At 33.2% G+C, this 17026-nt stretch overlaps 7 non-coding genes across 7 annotated transcripts; all 7 read right to left on the reverse strand.

The window, feature by feature from the left end:
* Nucleotides 1-12501: 12501 nt before the first annotated feature.
* Trnal-uaa (transfer RNA leucine (anticodon UAA)) lies at nt 12502-12584 on the reverse strand. The gene has a single exon. It is a non-coding gene; the product is annotated as a tRNA-Leu (tRNA).
* Nucleotides 12585-13181: 597 nt separating this feature from the next.
* Trnal-uaa (transfer RNA leucine (anticodon UAA)) lies at nt 13182-13264 on the reverse strand. Its single transcript has one exon. It is a non-coding gene; the product is annotated as a tRNA-Leu (tRNA).
* A 599-nt stretch (nt 13265-13863) lies between these two features.
* Nucleotides 13864-13946, reverse strand: Trnal-uaa (transfer RNA leucine (anticodon UAA)). The gene has a single exon. It is a non-coding gene; the product is annotated as a tRNA-Leu (tRNA).
* A 597-nt stretch (nt 13947-14543) lies between these two features.
* Nucleotides 14544-14626, reverse strand: Trnal-uaa (transfer RNA leucine (anticodon UAA)). Its single transcript has one exon. It is a non-coding gene; the product is annotated as a tRNA-Leu (tRNA).
* A 598-nt stretch (nt 14627-15224) lies between these two features.
* On the reverse strand, nt 15225-15307 carry Trnal-uaa (transfer RNA leucine (anticodon UAA)). Its single transcript has one exon. It is a non-coding gene; the product is annotated as a tRNA-Leu (tRNA).
* A 598-nt stretch (nt 15308-15905) lies between these two features.
* On the reverse strand, nt 15906-15988 carry Trnal-uaa (transfer RNA leucine (anticodon UAA)). Its single transcript has one exon. It is a non-coding gene; the product is annotated as a tRNA-Leu (tRNA).
* A 597-nt stretch (nt 15989-16585) lies between these two features.
* Trnal-uaa (transfer RNA leucine (anticodon UAA)) lies at nt 16586-16668 on the reverse strand. Its single transcript has one exon. It is a non-coding gene; the product is annotated as a tRNA-Leu (tRNA).
* Between the last annotated feature and the right edge of the window lie 358 nt (nt 16669-17026).

The following is a 17026-nucleotide window of genomic DNA, read 5'->3' on the forward strand; positions in this document are numbered from 1 at the left end:
ATAGAATGTCTTTCAGTGAACTAAAAAAGTACAATAGAATTCAACTGTAAGACCATCAGAGCGAGGACTTTTATTTCTAGCCATTTTCTGTAATGCAAATTCAATTTCTTTTACTGTTATATCATCGTCACATAAATCTACATCCTCCTGATTTATTTTAGTATTTACATTTTTAAAAAAATCTTTCATAATATCATCATCTGTTTTAACAGAAGAATACAATTTACTATAAAAATCATACTGCGTATCTAAGATACCTTCAGTATTAGTAACACTCTCATTTTGTTCATTCAATAGTTCTTTAATGCAATGTGACTCTTGCTTTTGCTTTTCCATTTGTAAAACAATATTTAGTGCATTTATCACTCTCTGTAGCCCAAAATGCCTTTGAACGCAGAATTGCTCCTTTACATTTTTGTTCTTCATACACTGACAAATCTAATTTCAAATTTCCATACTGAGCTACATCAATAATTTCCCATAAAGCAATTCTCTCTGATATTCTTTTCAGCTTATTTTGCAGTAAAAAATATTCTGCATTCTTTTCTTTCTGAATTCTTTTTCCAAATACCTGACTAAATTTCTTGATCTTATATTTTAAATTATCCCACCAAATGAGAAACTCTGAATTAAAAAGTGTGCTTTGTTTTTCTTCCTCAATGATATTTCTAATTTTTGAAACATATTCTTCATTTTTCAAAAATGCATTGTTTAAAATCCATAAACCTGGACCTCTTTCAATTTTTTCAAAATTCATTTTTATTTCAACAAAACAGTGATCACTAATTGTAGTATCATAATGATATACACCCTGTACAAAAAATGTCAAATTTCTATTCAATAAAAAATAATCTATTCTTGATTGTTTGAGTTCACCATTGTAAACCATTTTTCTTGAAAATACAAGTTTATCTGGATTTTTAAATCTCCATATATCGTATATATTATGATTAAGCATAATATCATTCAACTTTTTGACCGATTCATCATTTTTGTGTACTGTTTACTACATCTGTCTTTGCAAGACAATGATGTATTCCAGTCACCAACAATAATGATATTTTCAAATAATTTCATATAATCATTTAATTATGGCAACACCTTGCTTATTATTTGTTCCATCACTGTGATAAATATCACCATTATATACATTTTGATATAAGTGCTTTACATTTTGTACAAGTTGGTCATCCCAAAACGTTTCTTGAAATAACATAAAATCAACATTTTTTCAGACATAATAGACACATACTTTTTAAATTTGTCTATATTTCTAATTCCATTACAATTGTGACTTACACGTAGAACCATCATTGTAAGTAAAAAAATACATATTTTAAGATGATCCATTATTAACATTTTTGTCATAGGGCATCGATCTTACTCTCATTTTAGCACTATTCACATTAGGAGTATGCTTAGTTTTATTCCTTCTCTTCACTGATGACTTTTGGGATGGTGTCTGAGAAAGCTCATCGCCCCCCTCAGACACATCCATTAAACCTTCTATCACGTTATATTGTCCATCAGTACCTGAGGCACCAACAGGCGAGATATTATCTAAATCTCCGATTCCAGTTCTGGTGACATCACCACCAGAAGAGGAATCAGCAACAATTGAAACATCTATCTTTTCATCATCCTTTGCATTACTATCTTTACATTCGATACTACTTTCCTTATTTTCATGTATAATAACTTCAGTTTGAATCTGAATAGAATCATACTTGTTTTGATTTTCATGTACAATAGTTTGTTTTACAATTTTATCATTTTGTTCATTTGTAACTGTCATATTATCAGAAGTATCTTGACTGTTTCTTTCTTTCTTTTCATCATCTCTTTCATCTACCACTATGTCTTCATCTAACTCATCAGCCTTCGGAACATCACCATTTGACACTTTACCATTTACCAATATACCATTTACCACTTCACCATTCACCACTTTGCCATTCACCATTTTACCATTCACCGCTTTACCAATTGCCACATCACACTTAAACGTCCACTCGACCACCCCCAAGTCCAACGCCTTAACCACTCGGCCACCACAATGTTACAATTGGGGATCTTAAATGGTTACATGAATCTCTAGCTACTTATCACAATGTTCGCATTTCATTTGTAAGTCGCAATTGTGTAGTTCAAATACCGCAAACGAAAAATAATCAAATATACAGCCTTTTCATCGAAAATCCCGTGCAATTCAACTTATTTCATGCTGAAACATTCAATTAAGTTAAACTGTATGGTTTGCCAACCTGAGTACCGTTACTGTAAGAATTTCCATAATTGTATATAAAGAGCGAAAGAAATTACTAGTTTATTATCGAACATAAACGAACATTTGACCGGAAAACAATTCTATTCGCATCACGGAAGCATTTTTACATAAAATATTTGTTTTTCTTCCATAAAATAGCCTTTTCAATAGTCGTCAGGCGCGAAAAGGACGATAACTCAATTTTAGAATTAAATATTTTTGGAGACGGTCAATTTCCGGAATTGCATGCTTTATCATCACGACTTTTTTGTTTGGCCGTCGACGACAGAACTATTGCTGCATTCTTTGACTCTAAGATATATTTAACAAGGCAGTATTATCAATGTATTATCGTGGTATCAATATACGTTAGTAATGCTAGATACCTGAATTAATTGTAATTTTGGCAAGGACAATGCATCCCTTCCCCTGAAAACATGATTTTGTAAAACATCACTTATCGGCATCTCCGGGCGGCAAACCAAATCAATTTCTCGATGATCTTTACTACAACATTCTGGTTGTTTTTAATTGCTACATACTACCGGTTTTTTTATATGCGTGTTTGTTTACATTATGAACAAATGTGAGTAACATTCTAGGTCGAGTTGTCGTTCATAGTGTATAGTTTGTTCCAAACCATTAGTTGTTTCTGGTACAGGTTGGCAGTTTTTATCCATAATAAAGTTGTTGCAACTAAAATACATGTAATCTTCAGTGTGTGAATGTGTTTTTTTCTTTTTTTTAATTAGTAATTGTTGATAAAAACAAAATGTTTAAAATACATTTGGAGACAGGATTGTCATGTAAATATTATTTCCCTTGTTTAAAAATAGAAATTGCGTGTTTCCTTATTTAACAATTTACATGCCACTTTTCAGTACATATTTGATAAATTGAATAGATATTGCTGTTTTAAATTCATTATTTAAGATAATTATTTATGTTCTAAAGTTCAGTATTTGCAGTGTTGCTTATCATTTATAACCTTTTTTGAAAGACTTAATCATTTTATATAAGCCGTTTGGAAGAATATTGTTGATTAAATGCCCTCTATAGCGCTATACATGGCTGCCTAGGCTTAAGTTGTATATGGTTTGTTGACATCTCTAACTAATTGAGATGTTTGTGGACTGAAGTTCAGTCCCACCAAGGGTAGCTGTGTACTGCTGGATGCATTTTTAACTAATACGGTCATGCAAAGCTACATTTCTCTACTGTTGGTCTACATAATCAAAAATCTACTATTGGTTGAATTATATATTGGTTTAATTTATTTTTTTTAATTTAGATAGCACTATTACATTCGTCTTCCTATTTATCAGTTGTCAAATAAGACCAATCTATGGTCTGCATTCCCTGCATAATTGATCCTTTTACGTATACATACATGGCAGACCCCCGCTCCCTTATTTCTTTAATGGCTTTCAATTATTTGGTGGACAGGGGAATTGATTCCCAATTCCCTCCTTAAACTCCTACTTCACTCCATATTCTGTTCCTCAGCACTCCTATTTTTTTCATCAACATGCATTATCCATGTTTTAACGACACTTTTCTCACGATTAAAAACACCCTGTCTCAAGCTTTCATCCATCAAATTCTCATTTCTAGTGCTCTCATTCCATAGTTCCCATAATTATGTCCACCACCTTATCAGTGTCACAATGACTCGCACCCATTAACAACCCAGCATTCGGCAATAAATTATATTATACCACCTGATTTCTCTTCTACATGCAAAAATTACGAGTCAGATTTGTTTGCTTTGAAATAATGGCCATTTTTTCACACATCTCGTTTTTAACTCCCATGCATATTTTATTACTATCAGCTACATGGCCTCAACGCACACAATACAAACTATCTTTTCACAAAAACACAAAGATTACATAACAAATACATATTCAGGGTTTCTACTAAAGTTTACCTTGCGAGCCCAAAATGAGGAATTAATTATAAAACATGGTTAAGCAAAATACATATCTAGAAGATGTTTTAAAAATAGACTATAGTTGATGAGTTATCGCCACGTGTAACAAGATTTATCTTTTCTGGGATTTAAACACATTGAGATTGAAATTGAATTGTCTCCCTTTGATAACAGCTAGTACCAAAGCACGATTATTTGTTTAGTGATTTTTTATTGATTAACAATAATTTAATAAAGGAATAGGATAATACCTTCAATTTCGAGGTCTCACACAGGCTTTTTCACCTATTATTCTAATTTTACATTAAAAACCCAAATTTTGATGAAAAGGCTACATAAAAGTGTACTGCATGGGGATATAATATCTGCCGTTGCAGTTAATTTTAACGTTACTCCTGCCATGATTGCAGTTGCGCTATTAGGAAAAATACTGCGGTTACAATTTAAAGCATTACTTACTTTTCTAGCAGCAACTGTAGATGTATATTTCGGAACTTTGATTGCATTGCTTATTCGATATTATAAGGAGCTGCACTTGCGTACAATTCATATAGTTACAGGCAAGATGTCAATTTGGTGTAATAATATAAGACTAGTGCGGGTGGGGTTCGAACCCACGCGGACATACGTCCATTAGAACTTAAGTCCAACGCCTTAACCACTCGGCCACCACAATGTTACAATTGTGGATCTTAAATGGTTACATGAATCTCTAGCTACTTATCACAATGTTCGCATTTCATTTGTAATTGGCAATTGTGTAGATCAAATACCGCAAACGAAAAATAATCAAATAGACAGCCTTTTCATCGAAAATCCCGTGCAATTCAACTTATTTCATGCTGAAACATTCAATTAAGTTAAACTGTATGTCTTGCCAACATGAGTACCGTTACTGTAAGAATTTCCATAATTGTATATAAAGAGCGAAAGAAATTACTAGTTTATTATCTCATAAACGAACATTTGACCGGAAAAAAAATCCATTCGCATCACGGAAGCATTTTTACATAAAATATTTGTTTTTCTTCCATAAAAGTGTACTGCATGGGCATATAATATCTGCCGTTGCAGATAATTTTAGCGTTACTCCTGCCATGATTGCAGTTGCGCTATTAGGAAAAATACTGCGGTTACAATTTAAAGCATTACTTACTGTTCTAGCAGCAACTGTAGATTAATATTTCGGAACTTTGATTGCGTTGCTTATTCGATATTATAAGGAGCTGCACTTGCGTACAACTCATTCAGTTACAGGCAAGATGTCAATTTGGTGTAATAAAAATAAGACTAGTGCGGGTGGGGTTCGAACCCACGCGGACATACGTCCATTTGAACTTAAGTCCAACTTTTTTTTTATCATTAAAATTATTTATTTACTATTTACATAAAAACACCAAGAGACAAACCTCTTTGGTGCCATCTTTGGTATGTACAGAGTTGTTAGTATTAACTTTTTTGTTAGTAATTATTTCCATCTAGATATATTTTTTAAAAGACAAGTGTTTATAAAACAATGACAATTAATTCAATGTATACCACAAGAGAGATATCTCTAATGCTTTCTCAAAAGTCAAACACACCTTTTTGACATTAATTTTTCGGACACTTTTCCTTTTTCCAAAATTGTAAAGTTCTTTTAACGGTTCAAAATAAAATATTCAGAAAATGCTAGTTAACAATTGTAATCAGTTTGATATAGATTTCATGTGTTTAAAAAAATAAAATTATTTTGTCGTTTTCAATACGCAGTAAGGAATTATTGCGTAAAAAATATTTATCGAAGATCTGTCGTTGATGTTTTATTTTGTAATAAGTGTATGCATATTCTATGCATTTAGTAATTGTAAATTTGAATAGTCTCACTGTGTCTATTTCTTTGTTATGAAACACTTTAAGATTGCGTGTTTTGAAGATGCATAATCTAGCTATACTCAGAAAAAAGTTCAAAAAATATGTGTTCACAATCTTTGAACTACCAAGGTACCCAAATATCATCAGTTCCTCATAATTTATCAAATTCACAACATCAGGGGGATAATCAATAAAAATGTTATGTAACATATCTTTCAGAAAGTTATGTATCGGGGTCAACTTCGGACATAAGGCAAACAGGTGTAACAAGTTTTCTGTATATAGGCCGCACGCTTTGCATGTGTTGCTGACCACTTGACCAAATTTAAACAACTTTTCTAAGGTAAAAATAGCCCTGTGAACCATCCTATAGTTCCGACAATGACAGTCAGGAGGTAGACCATTCTGATTGGTTACTGAATATAATCTAGTAAAATTGATCGACGGATATTTCTCCGCCCAATGCTTTTCAGCTGTGGGCGTTTCAAACATTTCTGACAGTAAGAGTTTGTAAAATAATTTTGTAACTGCCCCTAAAAACGGAACTTCTCTGTCGTTTTCAAAACAAATACGTAATTTCGGAATACTCTCGGCATTTAACGGGTTTATGGATTTCAGTAAAATTTTCCACGTTTCAGGAATACATCTTAAAATCTTGTCGTATGCAGCTTTTATTTCATGTGGTTTTTCGTCAGGAAAATTTTGTTGAATTATTTCTACTATCGAACCGGAAGTATAAAATCCGGGAATTACTTCATAACAGATGTCTTTTATCTGGATCAAACCTGAGTGAATGAATTTTTCGAAAAGAAGCATTTTACCGTTTAGCTTTATATTTGGATTACAAAAAATAGGATTATCGTACACATATTGAATTTCAATTTCAAATTTTAACTTGGATTTTATTCTATAATAGGCATTAAACAATTCTTGATAATAAAGTGGTAAGTGTTTCAAATGCTTGGAATTCAAATACGTGAACACAATATTTTGTTTTAAATCCATATTTAATGAAATAATCAAGTGCACTTTTCCAAATTGATTGACAATTCGGGTCAAGATATTTTCTAAGGAATTTTAATCTAAAAGCTTGCATTTTTAGAAAAATTTCAGGAATATTTAAACCTCCTACTAATTTTTCACCAATTATTGTTTGATACTTTACCAAATGGGACTTATGTTGTTATGATATTGTAATTATTATGTTTATTTATGTTGGCCTAATTTGTGTTGTATGGCCTGATAGTTGTTTACCAAATAATCTTATAACTGTGCAGTTTAGGAATGATTGGAACTTTCTAGAATGATCCTTATAAAAGATGCGTAATTTAAACTTCTACGTTATTCCAGAAACTTCCGTTGTAACTTTCCAGGATTTTCCACAATGTTCCATTATAGAGTGTTCTAGAATTTTCCATGACAACACTATATATACAGACACTAAAGTTAAACTCTCATAATTAAACTTGGACTTAGACATTGATAGACATTAGTATTCACGGCATTTGGATTGACACTTTTATTCTACAAACAACATCATACTGGATTGTGACCTTAGTAGTGAACATAATATTCAGATTGGATTCCGAAAGATTTCCGGATACAGATAAAGATAAAAGAGTGGACTCATATTTTGACAGTTAAGTTATCAGTAATATTTGTAAAATACTTCTTGTAAACTTTTGTATAATAAATATTGTTAAATTTTAGTATTGATTTGTGTCTTTTGTTGGCTACAATTTAAAGGCGATTTCTGGCCGTAACAATGTTGCCAAAGAAATTTTAAAACTATTAATCGAATTTCGTTTTTTATGTTCTCTGGTAGCGGGCATACTGTTAAAGTATAATAAAATCTAGACATTATAAGCGATGTAAGAACAACTGCTCTACCAGGTAGTGTTAGATCTCTTTTATTCCAAAAAAATAAAATTGTTTTAATTTTTTTAATTTTATCTTTCCAATTCAATAATTCACATAACTGTTTATCTTTACCAACATAAATTCCTAGAACTTTAGTTACAGTTTCACAACGCTGAATTTGCAATGTATTTAGTTCTTGATCGTTTATGCTACCAGAACCTAAGCATAAAATTTCAGATTTTTGTTTATTAATTTTAGCACCTGACGTTTCACTATATAGATTCAAAATTTTAAATGTTTCTTTTATAGAATTTTTGTCGGCAGTAAAAATATTAGTATCATCTGCATGTTGAAAAATTTTGCTTCTTTATTTGAATTAGGAATAACAACACCTTTAATATTTTTATTCTTTATTATTGCCTGCCCTAATGGTTCCGCAACTAGAACGTAAAGGAGAGCAGACACGGGACATCCTTGTTTTATTGAATTATTTAGTTAAACATATTTTGTTAAAAAGCCATTTCATTTTACGCTACTGTTTACATTTTTATAAAATATTTTTATCCACTGAATGAATTTTGGACCAAAGCCAAATTTTTCTAAAACTAAATAATCATGATCAACTTTGTCAAAAGCCTTTTCCTGGTCAACTTTTATAAGAAAAGCTTCTAAATCATCGTTTTCAATTATTTCAATTAAATCTCTAATACTTGCAGTTGTATCTGCAATATCTCGTCCAGGGATACAACACGTTTGATAAATAGAAATCAATTTCGGCAAAACAAATTTTAGTCTGTTGGACATTATTCTAGCCATTATTTTATAATCCACACATAACAATGAAATGGGTCTAAAGTTTTTTAACATATTTTTGTCTCCTTTATTTTTATAGACCAAAGTAATTATGCCATGTCTCATAGATCTTGTCATAAGTTTTTCTTCTTCAACGGCTTTAAAAATTTTCAAAAATATATCTCCGAACGAATGGAAGAAATGACAAAAAAATTCCACAGTTAGTCCATCGGGACCCGGGGATTTATTTTTAGACATACTAAATAAAGCGGCTTTTATGTCATTTAAACTAAATTCCGCTTCTAAATTTTCCATATCATCTTCAGAAACTTTTTCCGAAATAAAATTTAAAATTTCATTTGCTTTATCTTTGTTTATTGATGTACAAGAATATAAATCTTTATAAAATTTTTGAACTTCATCAAGAATTGCCTCCGTAGATGTGACTATATCATTATCACTATTTTTAATTCTTTTATAACATTACAGTTTTGTTTATATTTTTCAAGTTGTAAAACATACTTAGAATTTTTGTCACCATCTATTGCCTAATGGGCTTTAGAACGCAAAATTGCGCCTTTACAAATGTTTTCTTCATGACATTTTAATTTTAATTTAACTTCCTCAAATTTATTTAAGTCAACAATTTCATAAATAGCTACGGCTAATGAAATTTTTTCGAATTCTCTTTGAATTTTAAAATATTCCGATTTTTCGGCACGGGGTTTATCTTGCGCAATAACTTTTGCTAATTGTTTTATTTTATATTTTAAATTATCATACCAAACCAACGGTTCGTCATCATAAAGAGGACATTGTTTTTCGGTTTCAATTATTTTTTTTATTTTATTTACAAACTCTTCGTCATCGTTGTTGAATATCCATAAACCCGGGCCTCTTTCAATTTCACTAAAATCTATATTCAGATTTACAAAAGAATGATCACTGAACGCATTATGTTTATAATAAACGTTCTTCACGAATACAGAAAAGGACTTTGGAATAAATATAAAATCCAATTTACTCTGAATTAAATTATTTTGTACAACTCGACGCCAAGAGAATATTCGTGACGTTAAATTTCTTGCTCGCCATATATCATAAATATTAAAATTTTCGCACAACTGATTTATTGTTTTATATGATTTGTCTTCTGTGTGTTGTGTTTTTCCGCACCTGTCAATTTTTGACATAGATGTGTTCATATCACCCAACAAAATAATATTTTCTGTATTTATCAATTTTCCGCTAAAATTTTCGAAAAATGTAGTTCTCTCAAGAACAGAATTAGGTGCGTAACAATTAACAATATTTATTAATTTATCATCTTGTTGTAATTGAATATGTACACATCATTCTACCGTCAAAACTTTGTATATAATTTACTTCATGTTCAACCTCAAAAAGCAACACCTTGTCTATGTGTTTCTGCACATGAATAAAATATTTAACCATTCCAAAACTTAGCAAAACTAGTAACTAAATCATCTGACCAAAAGGTTTCTTGGATAGCTATAACATCATAATAATTTTCCGAACAAAAAGAACAAAACTTTTGGAATTTTGACTGATCCCTCAAACCACTAGCATTAATAGATACAAAATTAACCATTAGTACAAAAAGTAAGAAAGAAAGTAAGTTTGTACCTATGAACTTGAATTTGATTCTTTATTCTTGGGTTCCCTCCTAAATTTTTTAAGCTCATCTGAAGAAAATTTTAGAGATGTAACCAAACGTTTCCTCCTAACTTTACTCATATTCGCAGCCAATTCCTCGTCGGTCATTTCAATATCAGCTTCCTTAGACTCATCAACTTCTGCATTTTTACCAACAGTATCAGTTAAATTAGATCTACGAGGAACTGGCTGTGGTTCTAATTTTGATGGGCTAGACCCCCCTTTTTATGCATTTTATTATCAACATTTACTGTCTCTTGTTTGTTTGAATGTTCATCATCAGTCGTCAAATCTAGTTCATCATTATCAACACCAGACATTTGTTTTTCATCGGAAACTATAACATCATTGTCTATTTTAGCGTTTTCATCAAATTGTTCATCTTTGACATCGTCGTCAGCATCACTTTCCTCCATGGTATCATCATCATCACCGTCACTTTTCGGTGTGTTATCATCGTCATCATCACCTTGCTCCATGTTACCATCATTACTATTGGCTCCATCCGTATGCTCGTCTCCAGCTTCATTCTCGTTCATACCATCATTTTCTTGGTGTTCAGTGTTTGTTTCACGTTCAGGAATGTCAGAATTTGTTTCGTTTCCTGTGTCATCATTAGTTGTTTCATTTTCATTTCTACCCCTGTTCCAAACCGGCTCACACCGACAGTATGATAACACTTTATGACATGTTTCACACGGCGGGGTTTGACAAGCTCTTGCTAGGTGTCCGAAGCGTTTACACTTGTAGCAAATGTTATCAGGACAATTTGCATAAACATGACTTGTCTCAAAACACTGGGTACAGACTCTCTTCTGTTCGTCATGGATTACTTTTATATATTCAAATGAACTCACGCCAGTTGAAAGTTTCATAGTATATGGTAGACTTTGTCGTTCAGGGGAAATTCTTACTACTACATACCGTGTTCCATTAGCAACGTCCGTACCAGGGTGCATTTTCCGCTTAATAGGCGACTTGAGTGTTACACCAAACTCCAGTAATTTCTCACGTATTTCTGAATCGGGCACATAATGTGAAACGTTAAAAAAACTGACAACTTTTTCACGCGAAAATATAGCTCTGGGTTTAAAATTAGAGTCATTCACCTTGAAACCTGTATCAACTATCAAGTCCAAAGCATCTTTATCAGTTAACGTCAGCTCATAACTATTACCGCTTTTTGGAACACATGCAAGGACTGTTCCCTCACCAACTTCTTTTTCCACATTAGCGATGACATCGGCAGCTTTTATATTCCGATTATCACCTACATCCACTAACACAGTTTTCTCTTTAATGGAACGACCATCCCCCTTCCACCAGACATGGTGAAGGGAGGTGAGAAAGTCTTAATAAGTGTCAAAAATGCACAAAATATGGCCACAAATAGTTCTACTAAAACAATCTATGGAATAATATTGACTAACCATCAACGGATGGTTAGTCATACAACACAAACTTAATAGATTTTTCTCTGGTTTAGAAGGCACGTCTTCGTTATCCAAATCCAAAACCAGAAGCTACAGATGGGGGTCTTAAATGGTTACATGAATCTATAGCTACTTATCACAATGTTCGCATTTCATTTGTAAGGCGCAATTGTGTAGATCAAATACCGCAAAGGAAAAATAATCAAATAGACAGCCTTTTCATCGAAAATCCCGTGCAATTCAACTGATTTCATGCTGAAACATTCAATTAAGTGAAACTTGATGTTTTGTCAACCCGAGTACCGTTACTGTAAGAATTTTCATAATTGCGAGAGAAAAAAAAGTTTATTATCTCATAAACGATCATTTCACCGAAAGAAAAAAAAATCAATTCGCATCACGGGAGCAATTTTACATACAATATTTTTCCTTTTCATAAAAGTGTACTGCAAGGGCATATGATATCTGCTTAGTCATTTTTAGTGTTACTCCTGATTGCAGTTGCGCTATTAGGAAAAAATACTGCGGTAACAATTTAAAGCATTACTTACTGTTCTAGCAGCAACTGTAGATCTATATTTGGGAACTTTGATTGCATTGCTTATTCGATATTATAAGGAGCTTCACTTGCGTACAATTCACTCAGTTTCAGGCAAAATTTCAATTTGGTGTAATAAAAATAAGACTAGTGCGGGTGGGGTTCGAACCCACGCGGACATACGTCCATTGGAACTTAAGTCCAACGCCTTAACCACTCGGCCACCACACTGTTACAGATGGGGATCTTAAATGGTTACATGAATCTATAGCTACTTATCACAATGTTCGCATTTCATTTGTAAGGCGCAATTGTGTAGATCAAATACCGCAAAGGAAAAATAATCAAATAGACAGCCTTTTCATCGAAAATCCCGTGCAATTCAACTGATTTCATGCTGAAACATTCAATTAAGTGAAACTTGATGTTTTGTCAACCCGAGTACCGTTACTGTAAGAATTTTCATAATTGCGAGAGAAAAAAAAGTTTATTATCTCATAAACGATCATTTCACCGAAAGAAAAAAAAATCAATTCGCATCACGGGAGCAATTTTACATACAATATTTTTCCTTTTCATAAAAGTGTACTGCAAGGGCATATGATATCTGCTTAGTCATTTTTAGTGTTACTCCTGATTGCAGTTGCGCTATTAGGAAAAAATACTGCGGTAACAATTTAAAGCATTACTTACTGTTCTAGCAGCAACTGTAGGTCTATATTTGGGAACTTTGATCGCATTGCTTATTCGATATTATAAGGAGCTTCACTTGCGTACAATTCACTCAGTTTCAGGCAAAATTGCAATTTGGTGTAATAAAAATAAGACTAGTGCGGGTGGGGTTCGAACCCACGCGGACATACGTCCATTGGAACTTAAGTCCAACGCCTTAACCACTCGGCCACCACACTGTTACAGATGGGGATCTTAAATGGTTACATGAATCTATAGCTACTTATCACAATGTTCGCATTTCATTTGTAAGGCGCAATTGTGTAGATCAAATACCGCAAAGGAAAAATAATCAAATAGACAGCCTTTTCATCGAAAATCCCGTGCAATTCAACTGATTTCATGCTGAAACATTCAATTAAGTGAAACTTGATGTTTTGTCAACCCGAGTACCGTTACTGTAAGAATTTTCATAATTGCGAGAGAAAAAAAAGTTTATTATCTCATAAACGATCATTTCACCGAAAGAAAAAAAAAAATCAATTCGCATCACGGGAGCAATTTTACATACAATATTTTTCCTTTTCATAAAAGTGTACTGCAAGGGCATATGATATCTGCTTAGTCATTTTTAGTGTTACTCCTGATTGCAGTTGCGCTATTAGGAAAAAATACTGCGGTAACAATTTAAAGCATTACTTACTGTTCTAGCAGCAACTGTAGGTCTATATTTGGGAACTTTGATCGCATTGCTTATTCGATATTATAAGGAGCTTCACTTGCGTACAATTCACTCAGTTTCAGGCAAAATTTCAATTTGGTGTAATAAAAATAAGACTAGTGCGGGTGGGGTTCGAACCCACGCGGACATACGTCCATTGGAACTTAAGTCCAACGCCTTAACCACTCGGCCACCACACTGTTACAGATGGGGATCTTAAATGGTTACATGAATCTATAGCTACTTATCACAATGTTCGCATTTCATTTGTAAGGCGCAATTGTGTAGATCAAATACCGCAAAGGAAAAATAATCAAATAGACAGCCTTTTCATCGAAAATCCCGTGCAATTCAACTGATTTCATGCTGAAACATTCAATTAAGTGAAACTTGATGTTTTGTCAACCCGAGTACCGTTACTGTAAGAATTTTCATAATTGCGAGAGAAAAAAAAGTTTATTATCTCATAAACGATCATTTCACCGAAAGAAAAAAAAATCAATTCGCATCACGGGAGCAATTTTACATACAATATTTTTCCTTTTCATAAAAGTGTACTGCAAGGGCATATGATATCTGCTTAGTCATTTTTAGTGTTACTCCTGATTGCAGTTGCGCTATTAGGAAAAAATACTGCGGTAACAATTTAAAGCATTACTTACTGTTCTAGCAGCAACTGTAGGTCTATATTTGGGAACTTTGATCGCATTGCTTATTCGATATTATAAGGAGCTTCACTTGCGTACAATTCACTCAGTTTCAGGCAAAATTTCAATTTGGTGTAATAAAAATAAGACTAGTGCGGGTGGGGTTCGAACCCACGCGGACATACGTCCATTGGAACTTAAGTCCAACGCCTTAACCACTCGGCCACCACACTGTTACAGATGGGGATCTTAAATGGTTACATGAATCTATAGCTACTTATCACAATGTTCGCATTTCATTTGTAAGGCGCAATTGTGTAGATCAAATACCGCAAAGGAAAAATAATCAAATAGACAGCCTTTTCATCGAAAATCCCGTGCAATTCAACTGATTTCATGCTGAAACATTCAATTAAGTGAAACTTGATGTTTTGTCAACCCGAGTACCGTTACTGTAAGAATTTTCATAATTGCGAGAGAAAAAAAAGTTTATTATCTCATAAACGATCATTTCACCGAAAGAAAAAAAAAATCAATTCGCATCACGGGAGCAATTTTACATACAATATTTTTCCTTTTCATAAAAGTGTACTGCAAGGGCATATGATATCTGCTTAGTCATTTTTAGTGTTACTCCTGATTGCAGTTGCGCTATTAGGAAAAAATACTGCGGTAACAATTTAAAGCATTACTTACTGTTCTAGCAGCAACTGTAGGTCTATATTTGGGAACTTTGATCGCATTGCTTATTCGATATTATAAGGAGCTTCACTTGCGTACAATTCACTCAGTTTCAGGCAAAATTTCAATTTGGTGTAATAAAAATAAGACTAGTGCGGGTGGGGTTCGAACCCACGCGGACATACGTCCATTGGAACTTAAGTCCAACGCCTTAACCACTCGGCCACCACACTGTTACAGATGGGGATCTTAAATGGTTACATGAATCTATAGCTACTTATCACAATGTTCGCATTTCATTTGTAAGGCGCAATTGTGTAGATCAAGTACCGCAAAGGAAAAATAATCAAATAGACAGCCTTTTCATCGAAAATCCCGTGCAATTCAACTGATTTCATGCTGAAACATTCAATTAAGTGAAACTTGATGTTTTGTCAACCCGAGTACCGTTACTGTAAGAATTTTCATAATTGCGAGAGAAAAAAAAGTTTATTATCTCATAAACGATCATTTCACCGAAAGAAAAAAAAAATCAATTCGCATCACGGGAGCAATTTTACATACAATATTTTTCCTTTTCATAAAAGTGTACTGCAAGGGCATATGATATCTGCTTAGTCATTTTTAGTGTTACTCCTGATTGCAGTTGCGCTATTAGGAAAAAATACTGCGGTAACAATTTAAAGCATTACTTACTGTTCTAGCAGCAACTGTAGGTCTATATTTGGGAACTTTGATCGCATTGCTTATTCGATATTATAAGGAGCTTCACTTGCGTACAATTCACTCAGTTTCAGGCAAAATTTCAATTTGGTGTAATAAAAATAAGACTAGTGCGGGTGGGGTTCGAACCCACGCGGACATACGTCCATTGGAACTTAAGTCCAACGCCTTAACCACTCGGCCACCACACTGTTACAGATGGGGATCTTAAATGGTTACATGAATCTATAGCTACTTATCACAATGTTCGCATTTCATTTGTAAGGCGCAATTGTGTAGATCAAGTACCGCAAAGGAAAAATAATCAAATAGACAGCCTTTTCATCGAAAATCCCGTGCAATTCAACTGATTTCATGCTGAAACATTCAATTAAGTGAAACTTGATGTTTTGTCAACCCGAGTACCGTTACTGTAAGAATTTTCATAATTGCGAGAGAAAAAAAAGTTTATTATCTCATAAACGATCATTTCACCGAAAGAAAAAAAAATCAATTCGCATCACGGGAGCAATTTTACATACAATATTTTTCCTTTTCATAAAAGTGTACTGCAAGGGCATATGATATCTGCTTAGTCATTTTTAGTGTTACTCCTGATTGCAGTTGCGCTATTAGGAAAAAATACTGCGGTAACAATTTAAAGCATTACTTACTGTTCTAGCAGCAACTGTAGGTCTATATTTGGGAACTTTGATCGCATTGCTTATTCGATATTATAAGGAGCTTCACTTGCGTACAATTCACTCAGTTTCAGGCAAAATTTCAATTTGGTGTAATAAAAATAAGACTAGTGCGGGTGGGGTTCGAACCCACGCGGACATACGTCCATTGGAACTTAAGTCCAACGCCTTAACCACTCGGCCACCACACTGTTACAGATGGGGATCTTAAATGGTTACATGAATCTATAGCTACTTATCACAATGTTCGCATTTCATTTGTAAGGCGCAATTGTGTAGATCAAATACCGCAAAGGAAAAATAATCAAATAGACAGCCTTTTCATCGAAAATCCCGTGCAATTCAACTGATTTCATGCTGAAACATTCAATTAAGTGAAACTTGATGTTTTGTCAACCCGAGTACCGTTACTGTAAGAATTTTCATAATTGCGAGAGAAAAAAAAGTTTATTATCTCATAAACGATCATTTCACCGAAAGAAAAAAAAAATCAATTCGCATCACGGGAGCAATTTTACATACAATATTTTTCCTTTTCATAAAAGTGTA

The sequence above is a fragment of the Mytilus galloprovincialis genome, chromosome 6 (assembly GCF_965363235.1).
Source record: "Mytilus galloprovincialis chromosome 6, xbMytGall1.hap1.1, whole genome shotgun sequence".
Classification (NCBI taxonomy): domain Eukaryota; kingdom Metazoa; phylum Mollusca; class Bivalvia; order Mytilida; family Mytilidae; genus Mytilus; species Mytilus galloprovincialis.